Here is a 10,840-nt window from a genome sequence, read left to right as displayed (position 1 = left end):
ACTACATACTTGATTCTTGGCCTATTTTCTTCACACCCTGTGTCTTCTTTATTGGTGAATTTGGAAATGGCTCCTTGGCTATTTGTTTCCCTATAGGTTTATTACCTTCACCTTTCCATTTGTTGTTTGTTGGATTTCCATCCTCCCTTTATGTTTGAACTTCTCCTCAATTTTTGATGCATATTTGAAAGCACTAGACAGTGTCTCTATATTCAAGAAATCCATTTCAGTCTGGATGTATCTATGAAGGCCACTCTTATACTTCAAAAATTGATATTTTTTTGAGTCTTTGATACCAAGCTTCATAGAAAGAGAATGAAATATGTTAGTGTACTCCTAAACTGATTGGTCCTTCTTCTGTTGGAGTAATTTTCATTGTATATATTTATGTTCATAAGTAACTTTAGGGTAATATTCTTGTTTTATGTGCTCCATAAAATCTTTCTTTATGGGTGTACTATCTAATAATAATAAAAATCCATGTTCATCTTGTGCTACTTGGGCTTCTTTGGTTTCTACACAAACTTCCCATGCTAACTTCACATGATTCTCAGCTTAAGGAGGGCGAAGGTGATCTTTTCAATATCTGAGAAATTATTGACACAAAAGTACCTGTCCAATTTTGACAATCAATGTTTGCATCAATTTTCCCTTAAAATTTTAAGATATCAAAATTTACTTGTACTTTAAATGGAGTTTTCCCGCAAAACGTTGAATTCATTGGATTGGCTTGCGAATCTTGTTTTCCCAACATCTATGAAAATTGCTTCATCATTTTGTAATGATCCCATCTTTTAGCTCTCATGTTCTCCAAAGTCTAAGTGGAGGATAAGAAGAAATTAAATTAATTTCTTATAAATTCATTCAATTTAAAGGTGACTTTGTATTTAATTAATTTAATAAATTATTGTATTACAAAGGAGATTCTTCTAGAGTGTGTATTAATTATTGGAAAGGTGGAAGCCTCTAGAAGCACGATTAATTATTGCAAGAGAGGAGTTTCTAGAGAGTGCATTAATTATTGGAAGGGGGAAGCTTCTAGCACTTGCAATTAATTAATGTTTTAGTTCTTTCTAGAAGGGTGAAGGAATAGGATAAATAGGGGTGAGAGTCTCATTGTTTAGCATGGGATTATTGTATCGGATGATTATAACTTGCATTTGATAAGAGCTTGGATGTGTGAATCACACTCTTTTTTGGCAATAGGGGACATTCATTCTTTGTTGTAACATTCTAGACGTCATTCCCTTAGGGTTTGGCCTTTGAAATACATCTCTTTGTAATTGACTGCAGCATTCTCAGTATTAATATAATTTCAGCCTTGGTTCAGCTTTTGGGCATTCCTGGGTGTCCATTACAATGGTATCAGAGCTTTCTTGCAAAAGTCTTTCATGAAGTTATAACCGGTGGGTGCCCATTACAGTGGTATTAGAGCTTTCTTGCAAAAGTCTTTCATGAAGTTATAACCGGTGGGTGCCCATTACACATTTCTTCATGTTGCTTATTCAATGCATCTTCCACTAGTGTTTTGAAGGATTATTCCATCCCATCAACCTGTTGTTTTCCATCTGCAACTGTGTGCATCTCAAAGGAAGATAATATGAGGGATCTCTCATAGCCAATCCAAACCTTTGGTAAGCTGACCCGTTATGATGGGACTTACAGGAGTGAACAAGCTCTAATACCACTTATTTGAATTGTGATTCCAGATCACAACACTTGGTGTGATACATGCACTATTGTTAATTTTAATGTGAATATAATGATTTTTGTACAATGGATTATGCAAGCCAAAAAGTGGTTCATTTCATTCAACATTCGAGTTTATACAAGGTATGAAGAATCTAAAGGGCCACCAAAAGTATCCCTTTGAAAAGAAATGAACATTCCACATAATGTTTATTACAAAATAAAATATCAAAACTATGAAAACTATTTTAAATTTTAAGTCTACTTGTAGAAGTCATAACTTTTAGTACATACCTCAAAAATGTATGCTACTTACATCGTTGGAAAGGTAATCCAATTATCTATCTCCAAAATTCAATAGCCAAACTAGGCATTTTTTGGTTTCTTTATATGTGGAGAGAAGTAATCACACCTACAAATTTATTGCATCTGGCCTTGTATTCTTTGTGGTTTCATTAAGTTATGTGTAGACTTTGTGTGCATCTCTAAGTGGGGAGTGTTGAAGGTTGTTAAGTTGAGTTTACTCGACTTTTTGTTCTCGAACCCATGTAACTCCCTGCATCAATGTTCCTACATCCTCTTGTAGGATAAGTGGTGAATTGATTACCCCAAGGGATGGATCTCATTGTAAATAGAAATTCTTGCCTCTTCTAGGCTAAGTGATCAATTGGTTACCCCAACAAACATATCTAGATATAGTTGGATGGTCTTTCATATTATGGGATAAATGATGTATCGACTACCCCAAGGGATATATCTAATCCTAATTGGACCTTCCTACCTCTTGTTGAATTAATTACGCTAAGAGATGGATTTGGTCTTGGTTGCATATCCTTGACTCTTGTGGGCCGAATAATCAATTGATTTCCTTAAGGAATGGATCCAATCCTAATTGATGTTCTCACCTCTTCTACGTTAAATAATTTATTGATTACCCTAAGGGATGGACATGGTCCTCGTTCAAGAATTTTTCTTGTTGTGGACTAAATAATGAATCGATCACCCAAGGGGATGGATATGGTATTGGTTGGACATTCCTATCTCTTGAGAGCCAAATTATGAATTGACCATATCAACGTATGAATTTAGACTTGGTTGAATGGTTCTACAACTTGTGGGCCAAATGATGAATTGATTACATCAAGAGATAAATCTGGACCAAGTTGGATGTTTTAATCTCTTATGGGTTAACTGGTGATTTTATTAACCCAAGAGCTAATTGGATGTTCTTGCCTCTTGTAGGTAAAATGAACTATGTCTACATACATGCATGTGTATTCTTTGTGTTGTCATGTTTATGCTCAATGTTTCTGATATGTAGGGAATATCTATAAGACTTGGGGAAAAGGATTAATAACATCAAATTAATTAAAATAAAATTAATGATCTATTTTAGGGAATTTTGGGGTTCCTGCATCTGGCTTTGGCGTTCAGCTTCGGCTACATCTAGCTTCTGTAGAAGTTGTGAAAACCAACTTCATAGATTGCCAAGAACAACTGCATGCAAATAACGTATACTGAAGAGAAACCAGAAAAGGAAAAAGTAGAGCTTGGAAAATCTCAACGGTGTGAGAGAAAAATTGTATTCCAAGTTATGAAAACAAAAAGTACAAAAGTTCAACCTTAAAGGTGAACAAAACCCTAAAGGGAAAGAAAACTAGGTTTGCGCATTATAATTAATATAAAATATTAATTATATGCACCTAAAAGAAAGCTTAAGTAACTAGAGTAATAAAGAACTTGATTAATTAAATCAACATGATCTAATTAATAAGTGTAACAAATAATTACGCTAACACCCCCCCTTAAGTGAAGATCAGGAGGAAGCTAACCTAGCAACAAGGCCTGATCAAGTACCCAAAACAAGACCAGAGACAAAGGAGAAAACCCAGTGGGAAAAACCACTCTCCAAAAAGAGATAGAACAAACATGCTGAAAAAACATGAAGGAAGGAAGGCCTCAAGAAGACCCACCAAGGACAACTTCTGTAACCCCAAACGTAGACCACAACTGAAGATAGTGAGGTGATGCAAATGACTTGGTAAAGATGTCAACAACCTGGGCATCAGTGGGAATATACTCCAAAGAGAGAACACCATCTTGGATCAGATGACTTTTGAAATGCATATGAAGCTCAATGTGTTTAGTGCATTGATGCTCCACCAGGTTGAGGGAAATATGAATAGCACTCTGATTATCACACCACAGAATAGTAGGACAATTAGGAGGAAAACCAAACTTAGTCATCAATTGCCGAAGCCATAAAATCTCCTGACTAGCAAGAACTGTTGCTCAATACTTAGCTTCTGTAAATGAAAGTGTGTGAGCATGTTGTTTCTTGCACAACCATGTGATAAGACCAGAGCCAAGACAAAAAATAAAGCCAGAAGTAGACTTTCAATCATCAACATCAATGACCTAATCTGAGTCAGTGTAGCCAACAATGTGAAGAGTCCCTGATGTGTAATGAATGCCATATGTCAATGTGCCCTGAATGTATCTCAAAATATGCTTGGAAGCTTGCCAATGAATCTCATGAGGCTCATGTGAAAATTGAGAGACAAGACCCACTAAAAAGGAGAGATGAGGACGAGTGTATTTTAGGTACAACAAGTTTCCAACCAACTATTAGTACAATGTCTGATCCATTGAAGGTGAAGTAGAAGAGGTAGACAAGGTAACACCTAATTGAAAAGGTGTGGGAGTAGGCATGCAATCAAGCATGTCAAAGTGATGAAGCATGTCAAGAGCATACCTCTGCTGGTAAACAAAGATTCCAGCAGGGGACTGAATAATTTGTAGGCCAAGAAAATAGTGTAGCAAACCAAGATTAGTCATCTCAAATTGTTCCATCAATTCTCTATGAACATCCGTAATCATAGAGGACGAGCTACCTATGAGAAGAAGATCATCAACATATAGAACAAGGATCAAAACCTTAGTCTCAAGATGTTGAATGTAGACCGTAGGATCGCAATGGCAGTGTGTGAAGCCTGTAGAAAGTATAAAAGAGTCCATCTTCTCATACCAAGCCTGAGGGGCCTGTTTGAGACCATACAATGAGCGTCAAAGTCTGCAAACCAAGGAGAGAAATCCTACAAAAATCCCTGAGACTACTCCATGTAAATCTCCTTAGTAAGATCACCATGCAAGAATGCAATCTTCACATCCATTTGAAAAAATGGGCCAACCCTTAGAAGCTGGGAGGGCTAAGACAAGGCAAATAGAGTTCAACTTGGTGACAAGGGCTAATGTCTCAGTGAAATCAATACCCTCAACCTATGAAAAACCCTTTGCAACAAGACGGGCCTTGTGCTTATCAATGGAACCATCAATAGAAAACTTAGTACGATATAGCCATTTTCATCACACTAACTTTCTTCCCTTAGGAAGAGAACAAAGATCCCAAGTATGATTCTTCATCAAAGAAGAATACTCCTTCTTCATTACACTATCCCAATCAGAATGTCCTGCTGCTATTGCAAATGTCTAAGGATCATCACAAATAACATGACTAAGAATACTAGAACCCACAGTATGAGAACGGGTGCGACAGGAAGTGGAAGGGTCACCAACTAGAGATCCTGCAACCTCAATTATAGCTCAAGCCCATTTAGGCATCTAGGGAGGATCCTGTGGCAGAGGTAAATGGGGATCACCAAGACCATCATCCTCATAATTTGAAAAAGAAACTGGAAAGGATGAGGGAGTAGTGGTAAGTGAAGTAGATTCTAGAGATAGGGTATCTACTGCAGGAAGGCACTCATCAAACTGGACATCCCGTCGAAATAGGACCTCTTTGGAATTAGGATCAAACAACCTGTAGGCCTTAACATCCTCATAGTAGCCAACAAAAATGAGGTGTCAACTCTTCTACTCCATTGCTCTCCTCTGAGCATTTGGTATAAATGTCCATGCTTCACTACTAAAAACTCAGAATGAAGATACATTAGGCTTAACATGAGACCAAGCCTCCTCAAGAATCATATGTCAAACTACCTTGTGAGGCATCTGATTCTAAATATAGTTGGCACAATTGACTGCCTCTACCCAAAAACACGAATCCATGGACTTGGACTGAATCATACAATTAGCCATCTCCCGAAGGGTTTTGTTCTTTCTCTCAACCAAACCATTCTACTGATGGGTGTAGGGCACTAAAAATTGATGCTGAAGACCATGTTCAGAGCAAAAATCCCTAAAAGCTTGGTTCACATACTCCCCCTATTATCTATGTGTATTTTCCAAATAGAAAGACCAGACTACTTCTCAACAAATGTCTTAAAGACTTGAAATGAATTAAAAACATCAGACTTGTACTTCAAAAAGTACACCCATGTATGTCTAGAGAAGTCATCAATGAAAGTAAGCACATATCTAGCACTAGAAAAAGGAGTGAGAAATGACATGAGGTCACTATGAATCAACTCCAATGATGCCAAAGCATGAGTGGCTTGTCCATGTGGAAAAGGATCCCTATGTTGTTTGCTAAGAGCACAACTTTGACAAACACCATCTGTGCAGAAAATCTGGGGAAACCCAAGAACAAGTGCTTGTGTGCTCATCTGCTAAAGATATCTATAATTGACATGACCAAAATGCTCATGCCAAAATCTGCTTACTGAATTTGCATGTGCTACAAGACAAGAAGTATCATGAGAAGACTCAAATCCATCAAATCTGTAGAGGTGACATGTAGAGTCAACACTCCTAGTAGCCACAATCAACTCAAAATCAAGTAAGTCCCAAATAACCACATCATGTGGTGTGAACTCAATTGTCTTACCAGAGCTAGAGTGGAAAATTTGATAAATAGACAATAGGTTCGTTGAGATGTTAGGGACAAAAAGAACATCCTAAAGAGAACCCCTAGCTAATGCAACAGAATCAAAACCCACGACTAAAAGATGTGATGACTTTCCAATAGCAATCTGTGAAGTAGCATAAGGAGCAAGTGAGGTGACCAACTGCTGAGTGTTTTTCATATGGTGAGAGGCATCGAAATCAAGAATCCAAGTAGGCCCAGAAGTCATAGCTCATGCAATAAGAGAGTGACCTTTCCCTACATGGAGGATGAAGACTTAGGAGTTGAAATGTGATGCTCCTACGTGGCTTCCTCTAAAGCCTCCAAACATTTCCAACACCTATAAATAGGATGTCCATACTTTCCACAAAAACTATAGGTCTTAGTTGATTTCTTCTTAGTCTTTGAGGTAGACTCAGTAGATTTTGAAGTAGATTTACCCTTGGAAGGGTTAGCTGGAGGTTTGGAATTAGTTTTTGGTGTATCTTTCTTCAGTTTGGCTTTCTATTTTGGTTTCCCCTGAGAAGTCTGAGCAACCAATGCTTGGTTGGAAGAGCCAAAGACATCCACCTATTGGATCTTTTCCTGTTCTCATGTCAACCAATCAAAAAATGTCTCAAAAGAAGGCATTTGATGTCTGTTACCCAAGGCATCCATAGTGGACCAGAAAGTGGAAGAAAAGATCTAATATTGTCCTCACAACTTTGAGAGTATAAAAAAATACACTCATCATCTGTTTTATTTTTCCCACATCCCTACAAAACTATATGCAGAGATTTGAACTTCATCAAGAAGTCTTCAATTGTGGGGAAGTTGGTAGGTGTCAAAGAAGTCAACTATGCATCAAGCTATAGTACCCGGAACTCATTCACTATGCCAAACAAGTTGTGAAACTTGGTCCAAATAGCCCAAGGAGTGGTCAAACCATCCAGGTGAAACAGTAGACTATCGGAGATGTTCAGTGCAATCGATCCCATGGCTTCATCCATTTTTTTCTTGTGCTAAAGAACCTCAAAAGGGCACTGAAGGATAGGTTTATTCTCATCCAAACATGACCATAAGCCATGTGACATAAGAAGCTAAGTCATGTGTGCTTTCCAATTGTGATAGTTGTGTGGTGTTAGCCAAGCCACAGAAGGGTTATTCGACTATGAGAGAAGAAGATGAAAGCAAAAGGGTCGATTATGAAGTAAATTATAGAAAAGAAAATGCACCCTCCCACAACATATAAATATATCCCTCAAAAACCAAAGCAACAACTATTGAAAGCACAAAAAATGAGAAAAGAACCTGGATGCTAGATGCAGAGAGGTAGGAAATTATAGCTTCTACTCCAACACCAAAATTGGGAGCTCAAAAAAACTCAGAATGAAATGAAACTAGCATCATCATCTTCATCTTAGAACCGGCTTTTTGAAACTTCTTTTGGATCGAAAAAAGACCTCTATATGCTCAAGTTATGGCCAAAAAACCAACTGCTACTCTAAAAGACAAGATCACTAAAAAATTACAATCACGGCAAAAAATTTGACGGTCATACGGCCATCAAATGGACATCGCCAAAAAATAAATCCAGCCACTAGAATGCTGACATTAGCTACCAAAAAATGACATCAACAAGGGTCAAAAATCAATGCCAAAAAAATGACGTTGTTCACCGAAATGCTGACGTAGGACGCTGGGAAGTTGATGTAGGATGCCAAAGGAGTGACATCATGCCTACGCAGAGGAAGGTAGAGGTGCCACTAGTGGGGGCAATGGCCTAGTGGTGGATAGGGTTAGTGCCATAGAGGAGGGTGGCGGGTTGGCAGTGCAGCGATGGCCAGGTTTTGGCTACACTGCTCACGGTGGTGGTGCTTGGTTCAAGCATGGGAGGTGCTTCGAAAATGCTAAGGTGGTGATGCAGTGGCCACTAGGCGAAGTGGCTGCTATGGCCACCAAATTAATTTTTAAAAAAAAATTCAAAAATTCATTCGTATAGCCCTCTGGGAGACCAAAAAAAATTGCCTGAAGTTGTAGTGGCTGAAAATCGAAAATTTTATATGGATTCTAATTGTAACAGGTCTTCTGAGCACAATGGCAGTGTCCATTTAGGCCAAAGTGAGCCAAAAAAATGTCCTCCTCCTGATTCAAGAAAAAAATCTTGAAAAAGTTGGGGTTTCTAACTCTAATCGTAGCTTCAAGCTCTTCAAACTAGGAAGCAGCAGGGATGCTTTGATACCATGTAGAAGTTGTGGAAACCAACTTCACAGATCATTAAGAACACCTACATGCAAATCATCTATATTAAAGAGAAACCAGAAAAGAAAAAAGTAAAGATTGGAAAATCTCAACAGTGTGAGAGAAAAATTGTATTCCAAGTTATGAAAATAAAAGGTACAAAAGTTCAACCTTAAAGGTGAACGAAACCCTAAAGGGAAAGAAAACTAGGTTTGCACATTATAATTAATATAAAATATTAATTATATGCACCTAAGAGAAAGCTTAAGTAATTAGAGTAATAAAGAACTTGATTAATTAAATCAACATGATCTAACTAATAAGTCTAACAAATAATTACTCTAACAGCTTCTACATTCGGCTTCGGCTCTTGCATCAAGTTTCAGCTCCTGTGTCTAGCTTTATGGTGACCACTTTGGTTTCCACTCCAGCTCTAGCTTTTGCTGCTTTTCGGGGTAGGGTTTCTACTCTAGCTTCTACTACTTTTTAAGCTAGGGCTTCTCCTAATCCTAGTGGGGGTATTCATTCCCTAGGAGCTGTGGGTGGTTTGGCCATTTCCTATGCTAATGTGGCCACTTATGAAGCTAGTCTTGGTCAGATTGTGCATCCAAGGCCCCATGTTGTTGTGCATGTCATCCTTAGGCATGGTTTCTTGTAGGAGGAGAGATTCCCCTTGATGGCCAAACCATGGTATGTGGAATTTGATCAATCTATTTAATCATTTAACAAGATACTTTTGTGGGTAAGGCTATCTAATCTTCCCCTTCACTCATTGTTGGATTCAGTCCTAGAGACCATGGGGGAGGTACTAAGGGATTTTTTGATGGTTGACTCCATATCTTCCAATGTGTTTTGGACAATGTATGCTCACATTCTTGTGGAGATTGATGTCTCTAAGGGGCTTCCAAAAATGATTAAATTGGCCTCTCTTAATGGATCTTAGATTCAACTTTTAGATTATGAGTGCATTTCGTTCAGATGTGGGAAATGCCATAAGATCGGCCACCTTGCAATGTGATACTCCTCAGGAAAGGTTAGATCAAAAAATTCACCTTCTTGGTGGAAGGGGGTTTTAGATGATCACTACACTGTTCAAAAAGCTCCCTCTGTTAGGGGTGATTTGGTTGATTCTTCTCAGGATTCTTTGGAGGCGGATTTTGTTGCTACTTTGCATGATTTAAATGTTTCCCCTATGGTGGTGGCCAATATTGCTCCTTCGAATGCTACTATCTCTAATTCAGTTGATGCTCCTCAGATGGCTCTAGCTTCGAGGGGAGTTGTTGGCCCTCTTTCGTGTGGTGGTACTTCTTCCCTAGCTGTGAGGGATGTGGTGGCCAATACTATTGACCCTCCTTCGAATGTTGTTATCTCTAATTTGATTGATGCTGCTCTGGGTCTAGGGGGAGTTGTTGGCCCTCTTTCATGTGGTGGTGGTATTTCTTCCCTAGTTGTGAGGGATTTAAGGGATGCTTGTAGTTTGGATGACTTTGCTTGGCAGAAGGTTGTTGGGATGGTGGAGGATGGATGGACAAAAGTAAAAGGAAAAAAGGTCAAGCCCTCTTTTCCATCATTTGATATGTCTATATGTTCTCAAAAGATGGGATCTAAAAGTAAATCTTGAGGCTTGGATTTCTTTTCCAGCTGCTCACCTGTATTTTTTGAGTCTATCCCTTTTTTTTTTGGATAACCTGGTCTCTTTGGCTTGTTGTCTTGTAGTTTGACATGGTTAAATGTCTTATGTTGTAACCATGGGGTATCAAGATCCCATTTAAAACCTGTTTAGGTGGTAGTAGTGCACTGTGTTATCCGTAAGGCCATCCTGGTCTCCTTGTTTTGCTATCTCATCTAAGGTTTGTTGTTTTTGAGTTTGGGCTTCATTGAAAATTATAAGATATGTAAAGGGTTTCAGGCACCCTTCAAAACCTATTTTCCTTAATCAAAAACAATAAAATCCCTACAAAATAATAGAATCTCAACATAATCAGAAGGAACATGAGAAATCAAATCAAGCCAACATGTGCTTGATTCCTTATGTTTCTTATTTGCACTTTGTTGAAGTGGGAGAATGTGGATCTTTCTAGTTAGGATAAGACACTTATTCTTAAGAAAATTAGGATCCCTCAAATG

This window comes from Cupressus sempervirens, chromosome 7 (assembly GCF_028749045.1).
Source record: "Cupressus sempervirens isolate cs-2001-9-10 chromosome 7, ASM2874904v1, whole genome shotgun sequence".
In the NCBI taxonomy this organism is placed as follows: domain Eukaryota; kingdom Viridiplantae; phylum Streptophyta; class Pinopsida; order Cupressales; family Cupressaceae; genus Cupressus; species Cupressus sempervirens.
This window is presented reverse-complemented; position numbering follows the sequence as displayed.